The following is a 23,372-nucleotide window of genomic DNA, read 5'->3' on the forward strand; positions in this document are numbered from 1 at the left end:
TCTTTAGAGTCCTGTTTGTCAAACACTTTGTCGTCTTTGTTTCAGAGTAATAGAAATGTCTGAAATTCAGTTTGCGTTTATTTATACAGTTCTCTGCTGGTAGGTCCACTTCTTTTATCCTTTTCTCAAATACTGCCTGTCCCACTTCTCATGTCTTGAGCAAGCGAAGCAGTGTAAGATCTTTTTCTTATCCCCAACAGCCCAATTCACAGGGGTGTAGCTTGGCTAGTTTCTTTTGGCCTTTTGAGGCTGTTGTTGCTGGGGTCCAGGATCAGTACTTTGGTGATTTGATGGGTTCCCTGTAGCATGAGTAGAAGTTGTATGAATTCTCATGTGTTTGTGCAGGTAGCTCTGAAGTTTAAATCTTTGACCACATTCAGAACAGCCAAATGGTTTTTGGTCTGGTTTGTCCTGTATGAATTATCATGTGTATTTTCAGTTGGCTCTTTAGTCCAAATCGTTGACCACACTCCGAACAGCTAAATGTTTTTTGTCTTTTTTTTTCTTTTCATTTGCCTTGAATTTCCTTCTACAAGAGTGCAGTGGGCCCCAGACCTGGGGTCTAAAGCTGCACCCTTAACATTACTGGCTTCTATCCGAGGGCTCTCTTCAAGATGGTGACCTTTCCTCTCCTCAAATACTGCCTTTGATCTCCTGCCCCACTTCTCAAGTTTGAGTAGGGGAAGCAGTGAGAGATCTTTTTTTTTTCTCCCTGATGGACCAATTTACAATGATGCAATTTCACTGGATTCTTTTAGCCCATTGATGGTGTTGTTGCTGGGGTCCAGGATCACAACTATCTGGTGGATGACACCGCTGATCTGGTGGATGACCCAGCTGAGTGCTGCTACAGAGGAGATGTCTCCCCACAGCACTGGGAGAAGCTGCACCATTTTCTTCATACGCCCTGGTGCCTAGGCGCTTTGTGGAAGTTTTAGCTGGGGTTTGTTTCTTTGGAAACATCCTCATGCCAAGATCTCTCCTGGCAAACCCCTTCACAGTGGGACCGAGGACACTCGAGGCTTGTGTCCAGTAGGAACTCCAACCCACCTTTGCCTTTTGGTTTTTCATTTATCTTTGATGTCTTTTTTGTAGAATGCAATGGGCCCCAAACCTGGGGTCTAAAGTTGCACCCTAGGCTCTATAGTTATCCTAACCAGATCTGGCATTGTATCCGAGGGCTCTCTTCAAGATGGTGATCGTTCTTTTAATCGCAGACAACTGCACCTCATGTGCACTTGGGTGACCGGGGATTGCCTCAAGGTATTTCTTCAGGTTCTTCTTCATCAGGCCTGTTGCTCCCACCACACCTGGGATGATATCGATGTCTTTCAATGACCATGTTGTTCGTAGGTCATTTTTCAGGTCTTGGTATTTTGAGATCTTTCCCCTTTCAGCTCGATTCAGGCCGTAGTCATTGGGGACTGTCACATCGATGATTTTGGCTGTTTTCTCTTGCTTGTTCCAGATGACAATATCAGGTTTGATTGCACCTCCTTCAATGTGTCTTCCTGCTGGGATCTCCTTGTCGTAGAAGATCGTTACTTTTCCGTTGGATGAGACCGGTGCTGGCTCGTGCTCCCAGACATGTTCTTTGACTTCCATCTCCAGTTCCTTGCAGATCTTCCAGTGGAGATATTGACAGATCTTGTTGTGTCTGGATGTATAATGCCCATCTGCCATGAGGATCTGGCATGCTGAAGTTAGATGATTTACACTCTCAACAGCTGTATGACAGAATCGGCATTTATCATTCTGTGAGATCCCTGCCATTTTTTTGAAGCCATTTGTTAGAAGTCCCTGATCTTGTGCTCCAATCAGAATTCTTTCTCCATCAAAACCAAGTTTTCCATTTTTTAGCCACTGCAGTGATCCAACTTTGTCGATGTATTCCTTTTAGAGTTCTTCTTGGAAACGTCCGGCTCTTTTGTGCTGTTTCCATCTTTCCACTCGATGTTTTCCTTCTCTTTTGCTGTATTGTTCTCTGGTCTGTCTTGCAAGTTTTGTTGCAGGCATGAGACTGTTGCTTGCTCTCTCTTGTAGAAGTTCTCTGCCAAAGTTTTTTGCCAGTTTAGTGATTGAGGTCCGTTCGGTTAAGGCCTCATGATGTTGTATGACCTTTTTTCCGATTTCTTCTTCAGAGCTCTTTAAGTACTGTCCAATGCTTATTATCGATGCTCTGTAGGCCTGGTTGATTTCAGTGACACCCAGACCGCCTTCTCTGCGAGGGAGATATATTCTGTCCATGCATTGATTTCTGTATGTGACTTTGTGGAGGGTGAGCAACTCAGCCACATGGGGTGTGCAGCCAGTACATTCCGAGTGCCGGTCCCAAGCCCGGATTAATGAGGAGGGTTGCGTCAGGAAGGGCAGCCAACATAAAACAAGCCAACCCAACTATGCAGACTCAGAATCGAATTCCCATACCGGATCGGTTGCAGCCCAGGTTAACAACGTCCGCCACCGGTGCTATTGCCCAACAGGGTGCCGGTGGAAATTGGGCTACTGCTGGGCGAAGATGACGAAGAAGAGGAGGAAAACGTTGCCATGAACAGCGGGAGAAGAAGAAAACTAGAAGGGTGGAAATGAGAGTGGGGACTTTGAATGTTGGTAGTATGACTGGTAAAGGGAGAGAGTTAGCTGATATGATGGAGAGGAGAAAGGTAGACATACTGTGTGTGCAAGAGACCAAGTGGAAGGGAAGTAAGAGCAGGAGCATTGGCGGTGGGTACAAGTTGTTGTACCATGGTGAGGACAGGAAGAGAAATGGTGTTGGGGTCATTTTAAAGGAAGAGAGGCGAGATTGAGATGGTTTGGACATGTGCAGAGGAGGGACCCAGGGTATATAGGGAGAAGGATGCTGAGGATGGATCCACCAGGCAGGAGGAGAAGAGGGAGACCAAAGAGGAGATTCATGGATGTGCTGAGAGAGGACATGCAGGTGGTTGGTGTGACAGAGGAAGATACAGAGGACAGGGTGAGATGGAAACGATTGATCTGCTGTGGCGACCCCTAATGGGAACAGCCGAAAGACAAAGAAGACTTTGTGGAGGGTGAGCATCTTCCTGGTTTTGTGTCCAACTTATTAAGCTCACGCTGTGGCCAGTCAACTATGCCAAACCCATAGGTCACCACTGGTATTGCAAACTGGTTTATGGCTTTGAGGTCTGTTCAGTTATTGCCTCGTTGTGTTGTGTGACCGTTTTTACGATTTCTTTTTCTTTGCCCTGTATGAATTATCATGTGTCTTTTCAGGTTGCTCTTTAGTCCAAATTTTTTACCACACTGAGAACAGACAAATGCTTTTTGCCCTGTATGAATCATCATGTGTGTGTTCCCAGTGCTCATTTGTCCAAATCTTTGACCACACTCAGAACAGACAAATGATTTTTGCCCTGTATGAATTATCATGTGTGTGGTCAGAGTGCTCTTGTGTCCAAATCTTTTTCCACAGTGAGAACAGACAAATGCTTTTTGCCTTGAATTTCCTTCTACAAGAGTGCAGTGGGCCCCAGATCCGGGGTCTAAAGCTGCACCCTTAACATTACTGGCTTGTATCCGAGGGCTCTCTTCAAGATGGTGACCTTTCCTCTCCTCAAATACTGCCTTTGATCTCCTGCCCCACTTCTCAAGTTTGAGTAGGGAAAGCAGTGAGAGATCTTTTTTCTTCTCCCCAATGGACCAATTTACAATGATGCAGTTTCACTGGATTCTTTTAGCCCATTGATGGTGGTGTTGCTGGGGTCCAGGATCAGAACTATCTGGTGGATGACACCGCTGATCTGGTGGATGACCCAGCTGAGTGCTGCTACAGAGGAGATGTCTCCCCACAGCACTGGGAGAAGCTGCACCATTTTCTTCATACGCCCTGGTGCCTAGGTACTTTGTGGAGGTTTTAGCTGGGGTTTGTTTCTTTTGAAACATCCTCATACCAAGATCTCTCCTGGCAAACCCCTTCACAGTAGGACCAAGGACACTCGAGGCTCGTGTCCAGTAGGAACTCCTTTTTTTATTTCTCTTCAATTTCTTTTTTTACAGAGCGCAATGGGCCCCAAACCTGGGGTCTACAGTTGCATCCTAATCATTAATCATCATTGGCATTGTATCCGAGGGCTCTCTTCAAGATGGTAACTGTTTCTTTAACTGCGGATATCTGCACCTCATTCTTCATAAGCCCTGTTGCTCCCACCACGACTGGTATGATATCAATTTCTTTCAATGACCACGTTATTCGTAGATCATTTTTAAGGTCTTGGTATTTCGTGATTTTCTCCCTCTCAGCTCTATTCAGGCCATAGTCATTGGGGACTGTCACATCAATAATTTTTGCTGTCTTCTCTTGCTTGTTCCAAATGACAATATCAGGTTTTACTGCACCTCCTTCGATATGTCTTCCTGCTGGGATCTCTTTGTCATAAAAGACAGTCACTTTTCCATTGGATGAGACTGGTGCTGGCTCATACTCCCAAACGTGTCCCTCTACTTCCACCTCCAGTTCCTTGCATACTTTCCAATGTAGATACTTACAGATCTTGTTATGCCGGCTTGTGTAATGTCCGTCTGCCATGAGGATCTGACATGCTGATACTAAGTGGTTTACACTCTCAACAGCTGCATGACACAAACGGCATTGATCATTCTGTGATATTCCTGCCATTTTTTTGAAGCCATTTGTTAATAGTCCTTGATCTTGCGCTCCGACTATAATTCTTTCCCCATCAAAACCAAGTTCTCTGTTTGTAAGCCACCGCATAGATCCTTCTTTGTCTATGTATTCCTTTTCGAGTTCTTCTTGGAATCGGCCAGCCCTTTTGTGCTGTTTCCATCTGTTCATTCGATGTTTTTGTTCTCTTTTGCTGTATTTTTCCCTGGCCTGTCTTGCTAGTGTCGTTGCAGGTGTCAGATCATTGCTTTCTCTCTTGCAAGAGATCTCCAAAGTTTTCTGCCAATTTAATAAGAGGTCTGTTGTGGCATAGTCTTAATATGATGTTGCATAACCTTTTTCATAACTTCTTCTTGAGAACTCTTTAAGTACTGCCCAATACTTATTATAGATGCTCTATAAGCCTGGTTGATCTCCATAAGACCTAAGCCGCCTTCTCAACGAGGGAGATATATTCTATCCATGCATTGGTTTCTGTATGTAATTTTATGTAGGGTGAGCATCTTCCTAGTTTTAGTATCTAACTTGTTAAGCTCACCCTGTGGCCAGTCTACTATGCCAAAGCCATAGCTCAACACAGGCAATGCAAACTGGTTTATGGCTGTGATCTTGTTCTTTGGTGTCAGTTCTGATTTACAGATCTTCTTTAAGCGGTTTAAGTATTCTTGTGTTACTTTCTCTCTCATTTTTTTTATGCTCTATTGTAGTGTTTTCTTCAATTCCCAAATATTTGTACGTGGAATCCTCAGCCAAATCTTCAATAGTGTTCCCCTCATCCAACTGTATATTTTCTGTGACCTGCTTCTTACCACGTCTAATTGTACATTTAGAGCACTTATCCAGCCCAAATTCCATACCGATTTCTTTAGAAAACATATGGACTGCCTCCACTAATCTCCTGAGTCCCCTCTCTGAATCTGTAAATATCTTCAAGTCATCCAAAAAGGTGGCTCACCACCTGTTTATGTTTTCTTCCTCTACCTCCATCTAAATGATACCCGATGTCAAATTCCTTGAGGATCTTGCTTAATGGATCAATACTAAGACAAAAAAGGAGTGGAGAGAGACTATCTCCCTGGAATATCCCTCGCGTCACTTTTATGTCTGGGATTATTATCTGCCCCTCTGTATGGTTTAGAGTGATGGTGGTGTTCCACTTATTCATTTATGTTTTCAAGAGAGATCTTACTTCCTTATTGATGTTATAAAGTTCTAGGCATCTCATAATCCATGAATGTGGGACAATATCAAATACATTTTTGTAGTCAATCCAAGCCATGCTGAGGTTTCTCCTCCTTCTTTTGCAGTCCTCCAGGATAGCATTGTCTATCAATAACTGGTCTTTAGCACCTAATCTTTTTCTGAAACAACCTTTCTGCTCATTCGCCAGGTAGCCACCAGTGTCCAAATGTTCATAAACGGCATCAGCTATAATTCCTATCAGCCATTTATAAGTTGTTGTTAAGCAACAGATGGGTCTATACTTGTTGGGAAACTGCGTTTCCTTGGTATTTGGGAGTAGGGTTGTGTTCCCAGTCGATAGCCAGTCTGGTGTGTCCTCTTTTCCGTTCAATATTTTTGTGAAAGCCGCGGCATAATGGTGGTGCAATGCTGTCAGTCTTTTTAACCAAAAATTTGGAACTTTACCAATGCCAGGTGCCTTAAAGTTACTATATTCATGAATTTTATTTCTTATCAATTCTTCAGTTATGATCATTGCTGGCATTTGCTGTTTGTCTTTGTTTTTCCGTTTTATTATTTCAATCCACTCAGCCTCTTGGTGCTGTTTAGGTTCTTCAAACAAAACTCCCTGTATGAATTATCATGTGTCTGTTCAGAGTGCTCTTCAGTCCACATCTTTGACCACACTCAGAACAGACAAATGCTTTTTGCCTTTTTTTTTTTTTTTTTCTCTTCAATTTCTTTTTTGACAGAGTGCAATGGGCCCCAAACCTGGGGTCTACAGTTGCATCCTAGTCATTAATCATTACTGGCATTGTATCCGAGGGCTCTCTTCAAGATGGTGACTGTTCCTTTAACTGCGGATATCTGCACCTCATGAGCACGTGGGTGACCAGGGATTGCCTCAAGATATTTCTTCAGGTTCTTCTTCATAAGCCCTGTTGCTCCCACCACAACTGGTATGATATCAATTTCTTTCAATGACCACGTTATTCGTAGATCATTTTTAAGTTCTTGGTATTTCGTGATTTTCTCCCTTTCAGCTCTATTCAGGCCATAGTCAATGGGGACTGTCACATCAATCATTTCTATTGTCTTCTCTTGCTTGTTCCAAATGACAATATCAGGTTTTACTGCACCTCCTTCGATATGTCTTCCTGCTGGGATCTCTTTGTCATAAAAGATAGTCACTTTTCCACTGGATGAGACTGGTGCTGGCTCATACTCCCAAACGTGTCCCTCTACTTCCACCTCCAGTTCCTTGCATACTTTCCAATGTAGATATTTACAGATCTTGTTATGCCGGCTTGTGTAATGTCCGTCTGCCATGAGGATCTGACATGCTGATACTAAGTGGTTTACACTCTCAACAGCTGCATGACAGAATCGGCATTGATCATTCTGTGAAATTCCTGCCATTTTTTTGAAGCCATTTGTTAGTAGACCCTGATCTTCCCCATCAAAACCAAGTTCTCTGTTTGTAAGCCACCGCATAGATCCTTCTTTGTCTATGTATTCCTTTTCGAGTTCTTCTTGGAATCGGCCAGCCCTTTTGTGCTGTTTCCATCTGTTCATTCAATGTTTTTGTTCTCTTTTGCTGTATTTTTCCCTGGCCTGTCTTGCTAGTGTTGTTGCAGGTGTCAGATCATTGCTTTCTCTCTCTTGCAAGAGATCTCCACCAAAGTTTTCTGCCAATTTAATAATAGAGGTCTGTTGTGGCATAGTCTTAATATGATGTTGCATAACCTTTTTCATAACTTCTTCTTGAGAACTCTAAGTACTGCCCAATACTTATTATAGATGCTCTATAAGCCTGATTGATCTCCATAAGACCTAAGCCGCCTTCTTGACGGGGGAGATATATTCTATCCATGCATTGGTTTCTGTAGGTAATTTTATAATTTTATTCCTAGTTTTAGTATCTAACTTGTTAAGCTCACCCTGTGGCCAGTCTACTATGCCAAAGCCATAGCTTACCACAGGCAAGGCAAACTGGTTTATGGCTGTGATCTTGTTCACAGCCATAAATCTTTGGTGTCAATTCTGATTTACAGATCTTCTTTAAGCAGTTTAAGTATTCTTGTGTTACTTTCTAATTTTTTTTAATGCTCTATTGTAGTATTTTCTTCAATTCCCAAATATTTGTATGTGGAATCCTCATTCCACTGAATTTGCCCTGTATGAATTATCATGTGTGTCTTCAGAGTGCACTTTTGTCCAAATCTTTAACCACACTCAGAACAGACAAATGGTTTTTGTCTTCTTTTTTTTTCATTTGCCTTGAATTTCTTTCTACAAGAGTGCAGTGGGCCCCAGACCCGGGGTCTAAAGCTGCACCCTTAACATTACTGGCTTTATATCCGAGGGCGAAGTAAGCGAAGCAGTGAGAGATCTTTTTCTTCTCCCCAATGGACCAATTTACAATGATGCAGTTTCACTGGATTCTTTTAGCCCATTGATGGTGTTGTTGCTGGGGTCCAGGATCAGAACTATCTGGTGGATGACACCGCTGATCTGGTGGATAACCCAGCTGAGTGCTGCTACAGAAGAGATGTCTCCCCACAGCACTGGGAGAGGTTGCACCATTTTCTTCATACGCCCTGGTGCCTAGGCGCTTTGTGGAGGTTTTAGCTGGGGTTTGTTTCTTTTGAAACATCCTCATACCAAGATCTCTCCTGGCAAACCCCTTCACAGTGGGACCGATGACACTCGAGGCTCGTGTCCTGTCTGAATTTTCATGTGTTTGTTCAGAGTTCCCTTCTGTTTTTGTATTTTACTTTGACCAGAACAACGAAATGGTTTTCTGCTTACTTGCCTCCCATTCTGTTGCTGAGTTCTTTATGTGACCAGATGCTTTTCCATATTTAGAGTAATTAGAATGTTTCTCATCAGTGTTGCCTGAATTTTTTTGACAGTTAAAATGTGACAGAAGTTTTCTGGTCTGTTTCCAGTCACAACTGTCATCAGTCTCACTTCCAGAACTGTCTGAACTCCTGCCACTGGTATCTGGTTGTAAATGACTGTTTGGACCTGAGTTGCTGGCTGGTTGTGGTCCTCCATCATCCTCTCCATCAGTTTCTGCTGTCAGTGTTCTGTGTACAGATGAGCTGCTGGTTACAGGATCAGCCTCTGTGCTCTCATCACTTCGGCTTTGATGAAGCTGTGATGACGCTGGTTTTTCATCATCATTTTCGCTCTTCACAGGGACGGCAGTGAAACCAAACTTTGTGAGATCTGCCTCCTCCAGCTGCTGAAGCTGCTCTCCCTGCTGACTTATACACAGTTTTTCTTCTTCTTTAATGTCCTCCTGGTCAACACTCAGACTCCATTCCTGGTGTTCAGGGAGAGTTTCTTCTTTAATCACCAACAACGGCTGCATGTCTGTAAAAAAAAAAAAAAAAAAATCAATAAATGTTAGAACAACACTCACTGAAATAAAGTAGCAGAGTGGTGAGTTTGACCTGATGACAGTAAATTTTAGCACTGATGGAACTAGAGTGGAAATGTACTTCAGGAGGATTTGTTTTACATTTTCCCCCATTTTAATTCAGCTTTTGTCTTCCAGAATTGACTATTGTTATGCATTTTCTATATTGCTACATAAGAGTATGAGATGTCTACAGATGGTACAGAATACTGCTGCTAGAGTTTTGATGACAACCAGGAGGTTTTATCACAGACATTCTAGCTTCCCTTCACAGGCTCTATGTGACTCAGAGTAGATTTGACAGGGAAACATCAATTACCAAATCAACCCAACCAACTCCCTGTCAGTTGGAAATAAAATGAACATGTAAATCCACCTCAGATCTGCTGTGGCAACCCCGAGTGAAAACAAGGGAACGGCTGACGGGGCTTAATTTTTACACCCAAGGCCTGTCAAGCGTGATGAAATAATCTCCTCTGTCAGCTTTTGCGGAAGCTCCTTTGTCTTTCCCACGACTGCACCTCAAACTTAGTCCCAAAGACAACTAAACTGAAGCAACTTAGCGATTTTAGACCTGTCACTTTAACATCATTAATAATTAAAAGCTTTGAGAGTATTGTGAAGAATCTTATTTTGGAAAGGGTGGACGGAGCCCATGACACACTTCAATTAGCTTACCAGGCAGGGAGGGTGGGGTGGAGGATGCAAAGGTTTTTATTCTTGACTCCTTGTATAAACTGAAGAAACACATGCATATGCCAGACTCTTGTTTGTGGACTTTGTTAGTATTTAATACGATGCAGCCATATCTTTTAGTACAAAGGCTGCGAGATAATTTCCACCTGCCTCACCAACTTGTTTTATGGGTTTTGAATTTTTTCATTGATTTAATATCAAGAATGGAAATATTTTTCCACAATTTTTTTCCAGAATTCATTGAGGCACTTTGACAGTTATTACATTCGCAAAGGACATAATATCATCAGCATTTCTTTATTTATTTATTCATTTGTCCGACTGTTAGTAGGATTACATCAAAACTGTTGCATGGAGTTATTGTCTGAAGAAGACTGAATGTAAAAGTGATGGTTTGTATGTGTTACACTAAAAAGAGGGTACTTACTTATTCACACCATCATTTTTACTTTTAGATTTTTATTTAGTTTAATTCAAGATGTACAGATTACTTTTCAATGCAAGTTTAAAGGACAGAATTTTAAAAATTTTAAATATAAAAAGCCTGAATTTTTGTTTTTGTTTATTTTATTTTTCTTGATGACGTAAAAAATTTCTAACATGTAAAACCTTGCGCGTGCACAAACTTTTTCATAGCACTGTAAGTATTTTGGTGCTATTGGTGATGGCAAACTGAAATTTGATGTAAACAGAGACGCAACTGTGAACCGGGGAAAGCAGAGAATTTATCTTCTCTGTAAACTGAATTCCTTTTCTGTCAGGCCATTCGCCCTTTGTCCCTTTAATCAGTCTTGTTGTTGTGTGGGCCGCTGAAGAGGAGGTACTGCTGGCCCACCACCACCAGATGGCGCCCTGCTTGGAGTACGGGCTTCAAGCACGAGAGGGCGCCAGAGCCACTGGGAGTGACAGCTGTCACTCATCCTCAGGACCTGCTGTCACTCATTCATCATCATCACCATCACCATAAAGGCCGGACTGCAACTCCACCTCCTCGCCGAGAAATCAGCTACCATTCAGGTACTTTTCTCTGCTGACTCAAAAACGCTGAGTAATAATCTGAACTTCTTTTGCAGCCGTTATCCTGTGGTGTTTGCCTTATCTGTGGGATTGGCGTTTGGTGTGATCAGCGACGGCTTCGCTTCACACTCCAATCAGATAAGTGGTTAGACAGGAGCTGCACGAGTGTGTGATTGGAGGTGGAGGTTCTCCCTCCTTTACTGAACACTGACTGTGGGATTACTGAGTGTGCGAACTCACACTCATCAGGACTGTCTCTGTTTTCTGCCAGCAGTACCAGGTCTGACTGCTGAAGACAGCGGCCACCTGGGGCGCAGGGCTTGGCGGCTCCGGTGTTCTTCAGCTCCGTTGGTGGTGGAAGCTGTGTGGGGATCCAGCTCTTCTCTCGCCAGGCGTCTTCTATCGTCGAGCCTGCCCACACGTCACCTGGTGTATGATTGACAGTCCACCATATTGTTATTGTCTGTACGTCGTTGTGCGATTCACAACATTAAATTGTTACTTTTGTCTTATCCATTGTCCGTTCATTACCGCCCCCTGTTGTGGGTCCGTGTCACGACACTTTCACAACACGTGTGCTTTTCATTTACTTGTTGGTTTCATAGTCTCTCAGTCAAAGACAGAAACAGCTTGTAAAACATTGTTACAGCCTGCTCAAAGATTATTGGAGTGAAACAAAAAGACAAACTCTTTTTGTAATCAACAGATCCTCTGGAAGGATGTCAGCATTTTTTCTTTGTCAGGTCATGTTGTGTCAGGGGAGTTTTCTCTGTTGCCTTCGGGGCGCCATTACACTATGTAACACATTTTTATTTTTGTTTTGTTCCTGGGTACACAGTGTGTTTTCCTAACCTGTTATGCCTTAAATAAATAGAAAATAGCTGTTATTCCACAGAAACTTTGCTTCTGTGATCAGGACAATGATATTTTGAAATTTGTCTGTTTTCAACAATATTCTCGATTTGCCTTCACTACTACTGAGTAGTCTTCTAGAATATTCTTTAACTGTTCAAACTGTCCAGAATTTTCTAGAAGTTTCCAGAATTATCTAGAAATTTCAAGAAACTTTTAGAACTTTCTAGAATGTAAAAAAAAAAAAAAAAAAAAATCAAAGTTTGTGCTGAATGTAGTCATTTTTCCATAGACTTTAGACATAAGCAGTTGAAATATAACAGAAGCCAGGAACAAAAATTGTGTTACACAGTGTTATTCTTAACCAGTTTGTAAAACAAACTCTCTTTTAAAGTCAATTATTCCCTCGGCCATTCAACTTTTAAATGCAGGTCTGGTGTGTTTTTTGTTGTTGTCATTTTACCTGGCTACTCATTTTAACTCCTTCTCAAAGTCTGTTTTCATCCATTTTTAGTTTTATTGTTCTTATATGTTATATGTCACTGGTTTTATGGGCTGCTCAAACTTAATTGCCCCTTGTGAATTGAATAAAGTTGTTTGAAGATGAAGTAACTGTTAAATATAAAAACAAATAAGCTGATACAAATTTGTTAGATCAAATTCTTTTTCAAAGAGATGTGGACATCTACATTGTCTGGTGAGCCAGGAACAATAAGAACTCCAATGAATTCTTTCAGGATAAATACATTTGTCCTCCTGTCTGATTTGAATTGAATTAGGTCAGTGGTCCTGCCGAGCAGATGCCCGGAAAAGATTGGGAATATGCATATAAATACAATATACATATTCTAGAGGACTTTTGATGTTCTTGTGGTCAAGCGTGGCGAGAATCTTTGAGTCTGACCATGAAGTCCTTATTTATTCAGTGCACATCTTATAGTTGCAACTGAACTTGTACCAGCCTTCATTAGGTCGCCCTTGCAGTCACATGGGGGTTTCTTTTAGTTGTTCTCACTGAGTTCCTAAGGGTCCTTGATGAAATTATGGGTTTTCTTCCATGGTCAGGTCGGTTTGCAGCTGTTCCATAAGTTTTAAACTTCCTTATAATGCTCCCAATAGTGTTTCTTGGAATATTACATTTTTTGGGAAGCAGGGTTGGTGGCCAAGTGATTATGTGTGCTTGGTTTCAGTGCAGAAAGTTCCTGGTTCAAACCTCACCGCTTGTCATTGTTTCAGGAAGGGCATCAGGTGTAAAACGTATGCCAAATCAACATGTAGATCCACCTCAGATCTGCGGTGGTGTCTAAGTGAAAACAAGGGAACAGCTGAAGGGGCTTAATTCGGATACCCAAGGCCTTTCAGGTGTGATGAAATAATCTTCTTTATCAGTTTTTGTGGAAGCTCTTTTGTCATTATAATGGAGGATCATTATTGCATTCCCAAAGCCTGAATTATGTTTCAACTTCACTTTAGGCCATAAAAACTGTCAGACAGCTTTAAAATCAGCATTATATCAGGGTTGAAAAATTGTGACATTACCTAGTGTCAGTCTGTGTGGGCAGTTACCTCTGTCTGCTGCCAGTAGAGCAACACATCAGACAGTGCAAGAGATTAGTGAGGATGAAGTGAGGGCAGCTATGAAGAGGATAAAGAGTGGAAAGGCAGTTGGTCCAGATGACATTCCAGTGGAGGCATGGAAATGTCTAGGAGAAATGGCAGCGGAGTTTCAAACCAGATTGTTTAATAAAATATTGGAAAGTGAGAGGATGCCTGTGGAGTGGAGATGAAGTGTGCTGGTTCCTATTTTTAAGAACAAAGGCAATGTGGATGTGGATTGTTTTTGTGAATTTAGAGAAAGCTTATGACAGTATGCCAAGATAAGAGTTGTGGTATTGTATGAGGAAATCTGGAATGGCAGAGAAGTATGTGAGGGTAGTACAGGACATGCACAAAGACAGTGTGACAGCAGTGAGATGTGCAGTAGGAATAACAGACTCGTTCAAGGTATTACACCAAGGATCAACTCTGAGTCCTTTCTTATTTCCAGTGGTGATGGACAGGTTGACTGATGAGATAAGACAGGAGTCTCCATGGACTACGATGTTTGCAGATGACACTGTGATCTGTAGTGAGAGTAGAGAGCAGGTTGAATCTAGCCTGGAGAGGTGGAGATATACTCTGGAGAGAAGGGGAATAAACGTCAGTAGGAACAAGATTGAGTCTATGTGTGTGAATGAGAGGGAGTCCAGTGGAATAGTGTGGTGACAAGGAGTAAAAGTGGTGAAAGTAGATGAGTTTAAATACGTGCAGTCAGCTGTCCAAAGTAATGGTGTGTGGTAGAGAGGTGAAGAAGAGAGTGGAGGCAGGGTGGAGTGAGTGGAAAAAGGTGGCAGGAGTGATTTGTGGCTGTACAATATCTGCAAGAGTGAAGGGGAAAGTTTACAAGACAGCAGTGAGACCAGCTATGTTGTACGACTTAGAGATGGTGGCACTGGAGGATGTGGCAGAGCTGAAGATGTTGCGATTCTCTTTGGAATTGATGACAATGGGCAGGATTAGGAATTAACATATTAGAGGGATAGCTCAGGTGGGATGTTTGGAGACAAAGTCAGACAAGATTGAGATGGTTTGGACATGTGCAGAGGAAGGACCCAGGGTATATAGGGAGAAGGATGCTGAGGATGAAGCTACCAGGCAGAAGGAGAAGAGGGAGGCCAAAGATGAGGTTTATGGATGTGCTCAGGGAGGACATGCACGTCCTGCCTTGATGGGGTGCGTGAAACTGTAGTTATGTGCATCCATTCTAAACCAGTGATGCGTCTGGGACTGACCTGAAAACAACTGCTCGCATCACTGATGCAAACAGGTAAAGTGGGCCGGTAGACAGAATCAAAGATAGTTCTGTTAAAGACTATTTCTGGGACCAGACTTCTATCACAGCCCCTCTTTCAAACCCAAATTTCTGTACTATAAGGGAGGTTTCCCTGATTTTTCCCAGTTTAATGTGTAATTTAATGTGGGGCACGAACTCAGAAGACAAAGACTGACAGAAAACAGACTTCAATTTTAGATGTTGTAATGAAAGATACCTTCACTAAACAGAAAGTTGCTACAACCAGCTTGCAAGCTGATCACACAGCACTGTCCCTGCCTCTCCTGCCTGTCCTCAGCTCAGCACCCAGATGGGCGGATCATTGCCCTTAGCGTGGATCAGTTAAGTTATATGATTGGTTGAAAGATGTTGTGTTTAACATTTATATGTGGTGACTGCTCACGTTGTATTATCTGAAATGGTATCTGTAAAAGTAAAACTGTGTTTTGTCTGTGTAGCGTGGTAAGCAAAAGAACAATATGTAGCATGGCATTCCAGAGGAGATATGAAGTTATTATTATTTATATAAAGAGATGTGAAGTTAGGGAAGTAGCAAATATCCCATGAGACATACTGCCCAACAGCACACTTTCACATTTACACTACTTGAATCAACATATCATGCCTGGCAACAAAGCCGGCTATTAATTCTAGCAAGTTACCAAAGAAAATTTTTGTAGCTTGGGTTGTTGATGGAAACTGCAGAAAATAATGGATTTTATTTATTGAAGTCATGTTGATTTGAATTAATATTGCAGTAATTAATAAATTCTGGGAGCAAAGATAATTATTCTACTCATAACCAGAGCTGCTCTTACCAGTGCACAACAGGTTACTGATGTTGACCTTTTAGTGCCAAGTGTTGGATCAAAATAAACCAAACCTCTACGTGCCAGAATACACAAATCACTGCCACCAGAATCCTTTCAGTTACCTTTGTTCATTTCTAAATTCAAAGTCTCTGCTGATCTTGGACAAAGTGAGTCAACATTGAGGGTGGTGAAGTCACTTTCCTTCAGTGAGACATTAGAGATTTTACAAAATATGGAGAAATTTTACGGGTGATTCTTAAATTACGGGCACTTATTATGTCCTTTGATCATATTGTATGAAAAACAGAAAAATGGGGAAATTTCACAATTTTATAGTTATCTTTACAATGAAAGTGTGTTAAGAAATGTGTTCTAGTAGTCTATGATGACTTTTTCACCTTTTTTCAGCATTATTATATGCAAATATTGCCGTTTTGTGCTTGTCCCACACCCAGACTTCTGATCTTCAATGATAAAAATGAATGGTAAAGAAACGTTTTTTCTAATGTTTTAAAATATCTCTGAATAAAATATCAGTAAAATAATCAAAACATAATTGGGGTATTCAATGTCATACAACTGTTGTGATTTTTTTTTAAACAAAATGTAGTTGTCCCACACTATTGCCGTAATTTCCACCACAACACTGTAATGTCCCTTTAAACAGTTTGTATGAAAGATTGTTTGGGTAGTTTCTATGGAGATAAACAGTGACATCAGAGCACATGTATATAGCGCCAAATCACAACAAACAGTTGCCCCAAGGCGCTTTATATTGTAAGGCAATGGTGTGGTGGAAATTACATTTACAAGGCCAATAGTGCCCGTAGTTAAAGAATCACCCTTACATGTATCTTCCATCAAAACCCTTCTCATCCTGTTGTGTAAGTATTCATAGAATCACTGGAGGAATACCTGATGAGGAAAACATTTTACAGTTACAACAACATGTTCTAAAGTATCAGTAATACAAACAAAGCTGAGTGAACAAATCTGTTCTGTAGAACAGATTTGGAGGATTAAAAACAGCATCCAGCCCTTTACCTGTTTTGCTCTCTTCTTTTAAATGACTCATTTTATCTTCCTGGTCTGTGATCATTCGTTCATCAGCAGGTGTTAGCTGTAGTTTCAACATGTCCCTCAGCTGCTGGACTTCAGATATGTTTGTAGAAAGACTTTAAAACACACAAAAGAAAGAGAGTCAATGACCAAGTGGAAGAAAGACTAAAAACAGGCCGATTTAATCATCTGCTGCTGATCTACTGCCCAGGCTGACCAATCATAAGTGTGAGACAACACACGAAATGTCCCTTTTCTGGGACAGACATCCGAAAGCAGGAGACACCAACAATGAAACCAAACATCACCTGACGTGCATGTTTTTTGTACTGATATGAGAGAGTGAGACGAGAGATGATATTAATGTCCATAAGATGTACCTTTAAGTCAAACTAATGTTCTAAACTTAGATGGTCAGTAATCAGAAAGAGAAAAGAAAACAATGAAACATTGTCCACATTTTGAAGCAAAGTAATGGGACATTTGTCAAATACTGTGGCAACAAATTTCTAACATTAATTTTAAGAAATCATTGTGTGTTGCCATATGGAAAAAAATGTATCACCTTTTTTTTTTTTACCCCATATTAACAAATTTTGATCTTGACTATAAAACATAATTTGACTTAAGTCTGAAGAAAACATGTCAGATTGAAAAATCAGTGTTAGATTAAAATAATTTTTCAAACACTCTCAAAGTATTTGTAATTTAACAATGGTTTGGTAGCAGTGTGAGAGACAAAGAAAACACTGTGAAGCTCTGATAATGTGCCAAACATCAGGGGGACTCCCTCTGATATAGATCTAGCAGAGATAGATGTACATACAGTACATTCACAAGCAGACAAACGGCCAAAACACAGTGGGTGATGCTGCCTCAGATTTATCCATTAAACTCCATAAATCCTCCCTCTGACACTCAGTATCATGACAGCTGCCCCCCCAATCTCACTGTCTCATCAGTCCTCCTTTTTATGCTCCTCAAATAACATGTCTGCAGCTGCTCACATGTCCAACAACTCTTCCACTCTCAGAATGTGCAATAAATCATTTGTATTATCAACACGATCAGGAGCCATAATTCACCTACAGTGTTAAAGAGGATTTTAAAGTCGTCTTATCCAGATAGATGTTCAAATTTTTTCTTAATATGGTTATTTTTATTATAGGGCAGCGTGGGGGTTAGTGTGCTTGCTTCCAAACCAGAAGGTAATCGGTTCAAGAGCACCTCTGCTCATTCTCCATGTCATGTGGAATTGTGCCAGGAAGAGCATCCAGTGTAATACTTGTGCCAAATCAACACGCAGATACATATCAGACCTGCTGTGGCAACCGTGAGCAAAAAGAGAAGCTGAAATAACTTATGATGGTTATTTTTGTTATCCAGTCTCCTGCTTTTCATGTCAACTTGTGTCTCTGTTTATCTGTGCAGTTGGAACATCAGCAGTTTCCTTCAGGATAAATTAAAGTCTTCTGATTCTAAATGATTCGAGGGAAACCATGGTGTTGTGCTCAGAGTTCAGCAGTTTGGAGTCATGACGTTGATTCATAAGCTTCAGATTTTACGAATTGTGTACATAGTAACATTTTTTGTGTGTATAAATTAAGGAAAAACTATAATCAATAGTATCGATTGATCGGCTTCATCAGTCCATCACTAAGCTGAAGAACTCCAACACAAACTAACAGCTATCATCTGGATGTGGTGGAGTTGGTCTGAAATAAAGTTTAGTGGACAAACCTGCTCTGAATCAGCAAACTTCAAGCTTGAAAACAGCATCCAGCACGTTGACTAGTTTCTTCTCTTCTTTAAATCCACTCGTTTCTTTTTATTGCTCTGTGAGGTTTGTTTCTACCAACTCAAATATCTCGGAATTAGCAGCAGTTAGCCGCTGTTTCTCCTTCTCAGCTGTTCCACCTTTTCGCGCTTCCGGTTTACTGTCGACCTTTGTGCTTCTGGAGCTCTTTAAAAACATATTCGAGGATCACAAAGTGAAGTTTGATCTGTTCAGAGAAGAGTTTCCAGCTTCTCCAGCTAACTAGCTTTAGCCTCGGACAACAACAGGAAACATTTATTCTACGTTGGGACAAACCGGTTTACAGGCTGATTACCGCCACCTGCTGGACTAGAATATGGACATGTTGTCGACGTCCATAGTGAAGTGGCCGGGGCATCAACTGAAATCCAGAAAGAGCTGACTTTCGTCCGTTGGCATACTTGTGTAGTTTTTTTTCCCCATTAGGATTCAAGCCGTGAAAACAGCAAGGTGATCGGAATAATATTTTTGAGAATAAGTCATTTCTGAAAACAAGACTGTTTATGTCGCACTTCCGCAGTAAGAGCCTGTATTTCAAAATAAAAGCCGGTGAGGTTTCTAGAGTTCATCAGTTTGCCGATTCTCCAACATCCCAGACAGCAGATTCAAATCTGGCCATTTTCTGTCTGAATATGACCCCAAACCCAGAATAAACATGTTCACACTACAGACAAAACTGCAGAAATGTTGCCCTCATGCGTCCGATAAAAGTATTTACAATTTTAAAGGCAGAAGTACAAACAGAAAGTGTAAACAAAACCTGATCGACTTTCTAAACACTTGTGTAGATAGATTTTGTAACCTCCAAACAAATGTAACTTATATTCCAGAAAATACAGAACTTAAAATGATCAGAGCAGCTGAACGGCAGCGTTGTAAATCTGGACGCCCTGTTGTCCTCAGTTCATGTCCGTGTCTTCTGTCATGTTGATCTTCCAGCATTTCTGCTGCCAAATTTTCTTCATGACAGAATCAGAAATGCCGATGATTCAGGAAAAATGTTCACCTTTAAGACACTCCTTGTTCCACCTCCACCACTGACCTCTGACCTTACAGGTATAGCAGCAGACATCATGAACCAGTTCTAGTTAATAACCAGAGCTCACCCCGGTTTATTCTCCCAACTATTTCCCCGCACTATGCAGGCGAGGAAAATGATCACATACCCCAAATAAAATTCTTTCTCAATGGCTATAAATTTTGTAAGAGTCATTTTAGTGTTTACACTATTGTGTAAATAGACTTTTGAATGAAACTTGAAGTACCAGCTGAAATGTTGACAGCAGTGTGTCAACTGGATCAGGGAACAAAAATTTGCTGGAAATATTTTTGCTGGAAGTTGTGATTCTTTTCCAAAACTTTACTGAAAATCTGCAAATTTTCCTGAAAGCCATCCTTTTTTTCTACCAGAGAACATGAAATTCAGGAACATGCTCAATTTATTGGGGAATTTTGTAGTTTTCATAAACAAGAGTTGATATTTTTCCCCAAATTCAAATTTCAAAATTCTGCATTGAAGAACATAGCTTTGACAAATCAAAACCATCAGAAATAAAATATATCAGAAACTGGAGGAGAAGCAGCATTTTGGGTGAATTTTATTATTTTCCAAAGAACTAGTCTGTTTACAACAAAATTCTAAATTTGGCGAGGAAGAATTGTGAAGTATTTAAATGAATCAATCAAAACCATCAGAATTATGATCAGAACGTGAAGAAGAAAATAAGTTGTGATTAATTTCACTATTTTCATCACAATTAAAAATTTTAAAATTCTGTGAGGAACAATTATGAACAGAGCAGAAAAAAGAAAAAAAAAATTCATAAACTGTTCACCATCTACCTTTTTATAAAAACCCTTTCGCGATCTCGTGTCCAAGGATTTAAGGTAAAACAAGGTGGAGACAGTTAAGAAAACAGCAAATTGTTCTCCTGCTGAACAAGATTATATTTCACTCACTAACCATTGCTGCTCTTTTCTAATGCAACATCATATTATGGACTTTTTTGAAATTTGTTTTAATTTGAATTTATTAGGCACACATATACTTAAGTTTAATCTCCACATTATTTAAATACTTCAGGATAAACATTTTAAGGGGACAGATTTTCTACATCTTTTACTTCATTCAACAGCAATTAAAATCTATTGGGCTCAATAAAAGAAATTTTTTGCAAGACTATTTGCTGCAGTTTTCACGAATCAACACAGAGTAGCTTTAGTCTGAACAGCAGAGCTGCATCAGCTACTAACACCGTGAGACAGTGTAAATGAAAACTCTTCTTTTTATTAAGTTTGTTGTTCGTGTTGGATGAATTTACTCTGCAGCACGTTTATTATTTTTTTGACTAGTCTCACGATGTGGCTCCGTGTTTGTGGACATTGCGCCCCGGGGATGCAGTAAATTTTATATCTTGTATCCAGCCTTGATGATTTTGCGTCAAGACGGTGTCAGTGTGAACTCTGCCTTTTGAACAGCACAGATCCTTCAGAACTTTAGCCAAATAAGACAAGTCCAAGTTTTCTTTCTAAAGTGGTCAAAGTTGAGTTTTGGAGCTTTCCTGAGAGTGCACGTGCACGTTGTGACCACAGTCTGTGATAATTGTGTGAAGCTTTTACACAAAAACTGCATTGATGAATCCACCCTGTTGATGAACAGATGAAAGTTCTGATCAAATCTAATAAGAATCCGTCTGATAAAGGTGTTTAATTCGTTACTTGATTCACATAAAAAAAAAGTGTGCATCCTTTCTCTTCAGGTGGTCGACACACAGCACTGTGTTCAACAAAAATACACAAACACACTGCTTCACTTTAAATACACAAGTCTATTTAAGATAATCTGTGTCACTGTTTGAGAGCACAGAGTCAGTAAGAACAGACAGCGAACTCTGCAGCTGCAGACAATCTCTGCAGGCGTCTGGGGCAGGGGCGGAGCCAAAGGGGTGAGGAGTAGGGAAGGGGCCCCCCAAACCCCTTAAAGGTCTACTTCTGCAGGAATTTGAAATACATATTTTGCACATAAAAAGAATCCTCCTCATCATAAGATTCTCATACTTTTCAGTGTGCCAGATTCCTGGTTCAAACGTCAGCCCTGCCACATTTCTCCAAGTAATGTGAAGTTGTGTTAGAAGGGCATCCGGCATAAAACTTCTGCCAAATCAGGATGAAGCTCTACAGGGTGTCCCAAAAAAGTGCCACAAAATCATTTGACTAATTCTGCAACAACTAATGTGTTTTGTTTTTTTTGAGACATCAAGATATATGTGAGTAGTGTCTTCTGATGTAGTTTGAGACTGGTCCAATAAGGATGCTGCTTACAATCGAGCAAAAAGGGAAACTGGTGTAATTCTACTTTTGAGACCTAAATTTTGTGAATGCCAAAACTCTTACAAACTGAGGTGAAATTAGAAATGAACATGAGGGATAAAATTTCCTGAGATATGCTTCAAGATGACAAATGACAGATATCAGTATCCAGAAGTGTTTACATTTTCTACAGCTTTATTTTTGTGGTACTTTTTTGGGATACCCTGTACCTTCTATCTGCTGTGGTGACCCCGAGTGAAAACATGGGACCAGTCAGTCATCGGGATTTACTTACTTTTATACAATGATCATTGGCTTACTATTTGTAATATTTCAGAATAACGTAATTTTGAAGAAAAAAAAAAAAATCAACAACCAAAAAAAAAAACCAAACAAACAAACAGGATGACTCCCGGGAAATTCTACTCAGAGAGATTTCATGTGATGTCATAATTCACAGCAGAGCTGCAGGGCGCCATGATGGACCGCCGTGCTGTTGTTATAAGGCAGACAGCTAGGGTTGACTACAATTGGATAGGATTTAGTGCTACATTATAGTTTTGTCATCTTGTGTGCACATTCTGCTTCCATAAGGCCCACTGTTTACAAAGTATTCACCGACTGTAGCACCACAATTTATGATGCTGAAAAAAAAAATTGCTGTCTTTGGGACTGACGGATTTAAATCTGCACTGCAACTTTTGTATTCTGTTGTTATGTTATATTGCAGTGTTTTGTTTGAACATAGCACCATTTTATTGATCATATTATGGGAGCTGTCTGGACTTTGAAAATATTTGCACAAGATATACAAAGGAATTCTGTTTTTATTTAGGTTATTTCATTGAATTATTTTTCATTGTTATTTATGTTATTTTCATGTGTTTGATCAAATATCAAATCTTTAAGGTCTGTCATACAGCTTTTGTCAATCTATGATCTAAATCATAATCTTTCCTAAAGAAGTACGTCCCTTTGGATGTTCCCTTGTTTGCACACGGGGGTTTTCCACAACAAATCTGAGGCTTCGGGCACCAAAATGGCTAGAACCGGCTCTGAGACAAATTGAAGGAAACCCGTCATAGCGAAGGAGAACTTTAACCCCTGTATCAATTGCTTTCTATGACCATGCTGTTTGCAGATCATTTTCAGGGTTTTGGTATTTCATTGGTATTTCGTCTTGTATCATGTGTATTTTCAGATGGCTCTTTTGTCCAAATCTTCGACCACATTCAGAACAGACAAATGGTTATTGTCTTTCATTTGTCTTGAATTTCCTTCTAATAGAGTGTAGTGGGCCCCAGACATGGGGTCTAAAGTTACACCCTTAACATTACTGACATTGTATTAGAGGGCTCTCCTTAAGATGGTGACCTATCCTCTCCTCAAATACTGCCTTTGATCTCCTCTCCCACTTCTCACATTTGAGTAAGCGAAGCAGTGAAAGATCTTTTTCTTCTCCCCAATGGACCGATTTACAATGGTGTAGTTTCACTGGATTGTTTTGGCCCTTTGATGGTGTTGTTGCTGGGATCCAGGATCAGAACTATCTGGTGGATGACCCAGCTGAATGCTGCCACAGGAGAGATGTCTCCCCACAGCACTAGGAGAAACTGCATCATCGCTTTCTTCACACGCCCTGGTGCTTAGGCACTTTGTGGAGTTTT

The 23,372-nt window shown here is 40.7% G+C and overlaps 1 long non-coding RNA gene across 2 annotated transcripts; it reads left to right on the forward strand.

The window, feature by feature from the left end:
- Window positions 1–214: 214 nt before the first annotated feature.
- Window positions 215–23,299, forward strand: LOC117531223. Of its 2 annotated transcripts, none has more exons than XR_004566570.1 (3): window positions 215–294; window positions 2,933–2,941; window positions 3,799–3,814. It is a non-coding gene; the product is annotated as an uncharacterized LOC117531223 (long non-coding RNA). The 2 variants fall into 2 exon arrangements; XR_004566571.1 differs by lacking the exon at window positions 3,799–3,814 and adding an exon at window positions 23,272–23,299 and having other exon boundaries at window positions 222–294.
- Window positions 23,300–23,372: the final 73 nt, after the last annotated feature.

This window comes from Thalassophryne amazonica, chromosome 18, assembly GCF_902500255.1.
Source record: "Thalassophryne amazonica chromosome 18, fThaAma1.1, whole genome shotgun sequence".
Taxonomy (NCBI): Eukaryota; Metazoa; Chordata; class Actinopteri; order Batrachoidiformes; family Batrachoididae; genus Thalassophryne; species Thalassophryne amazonica.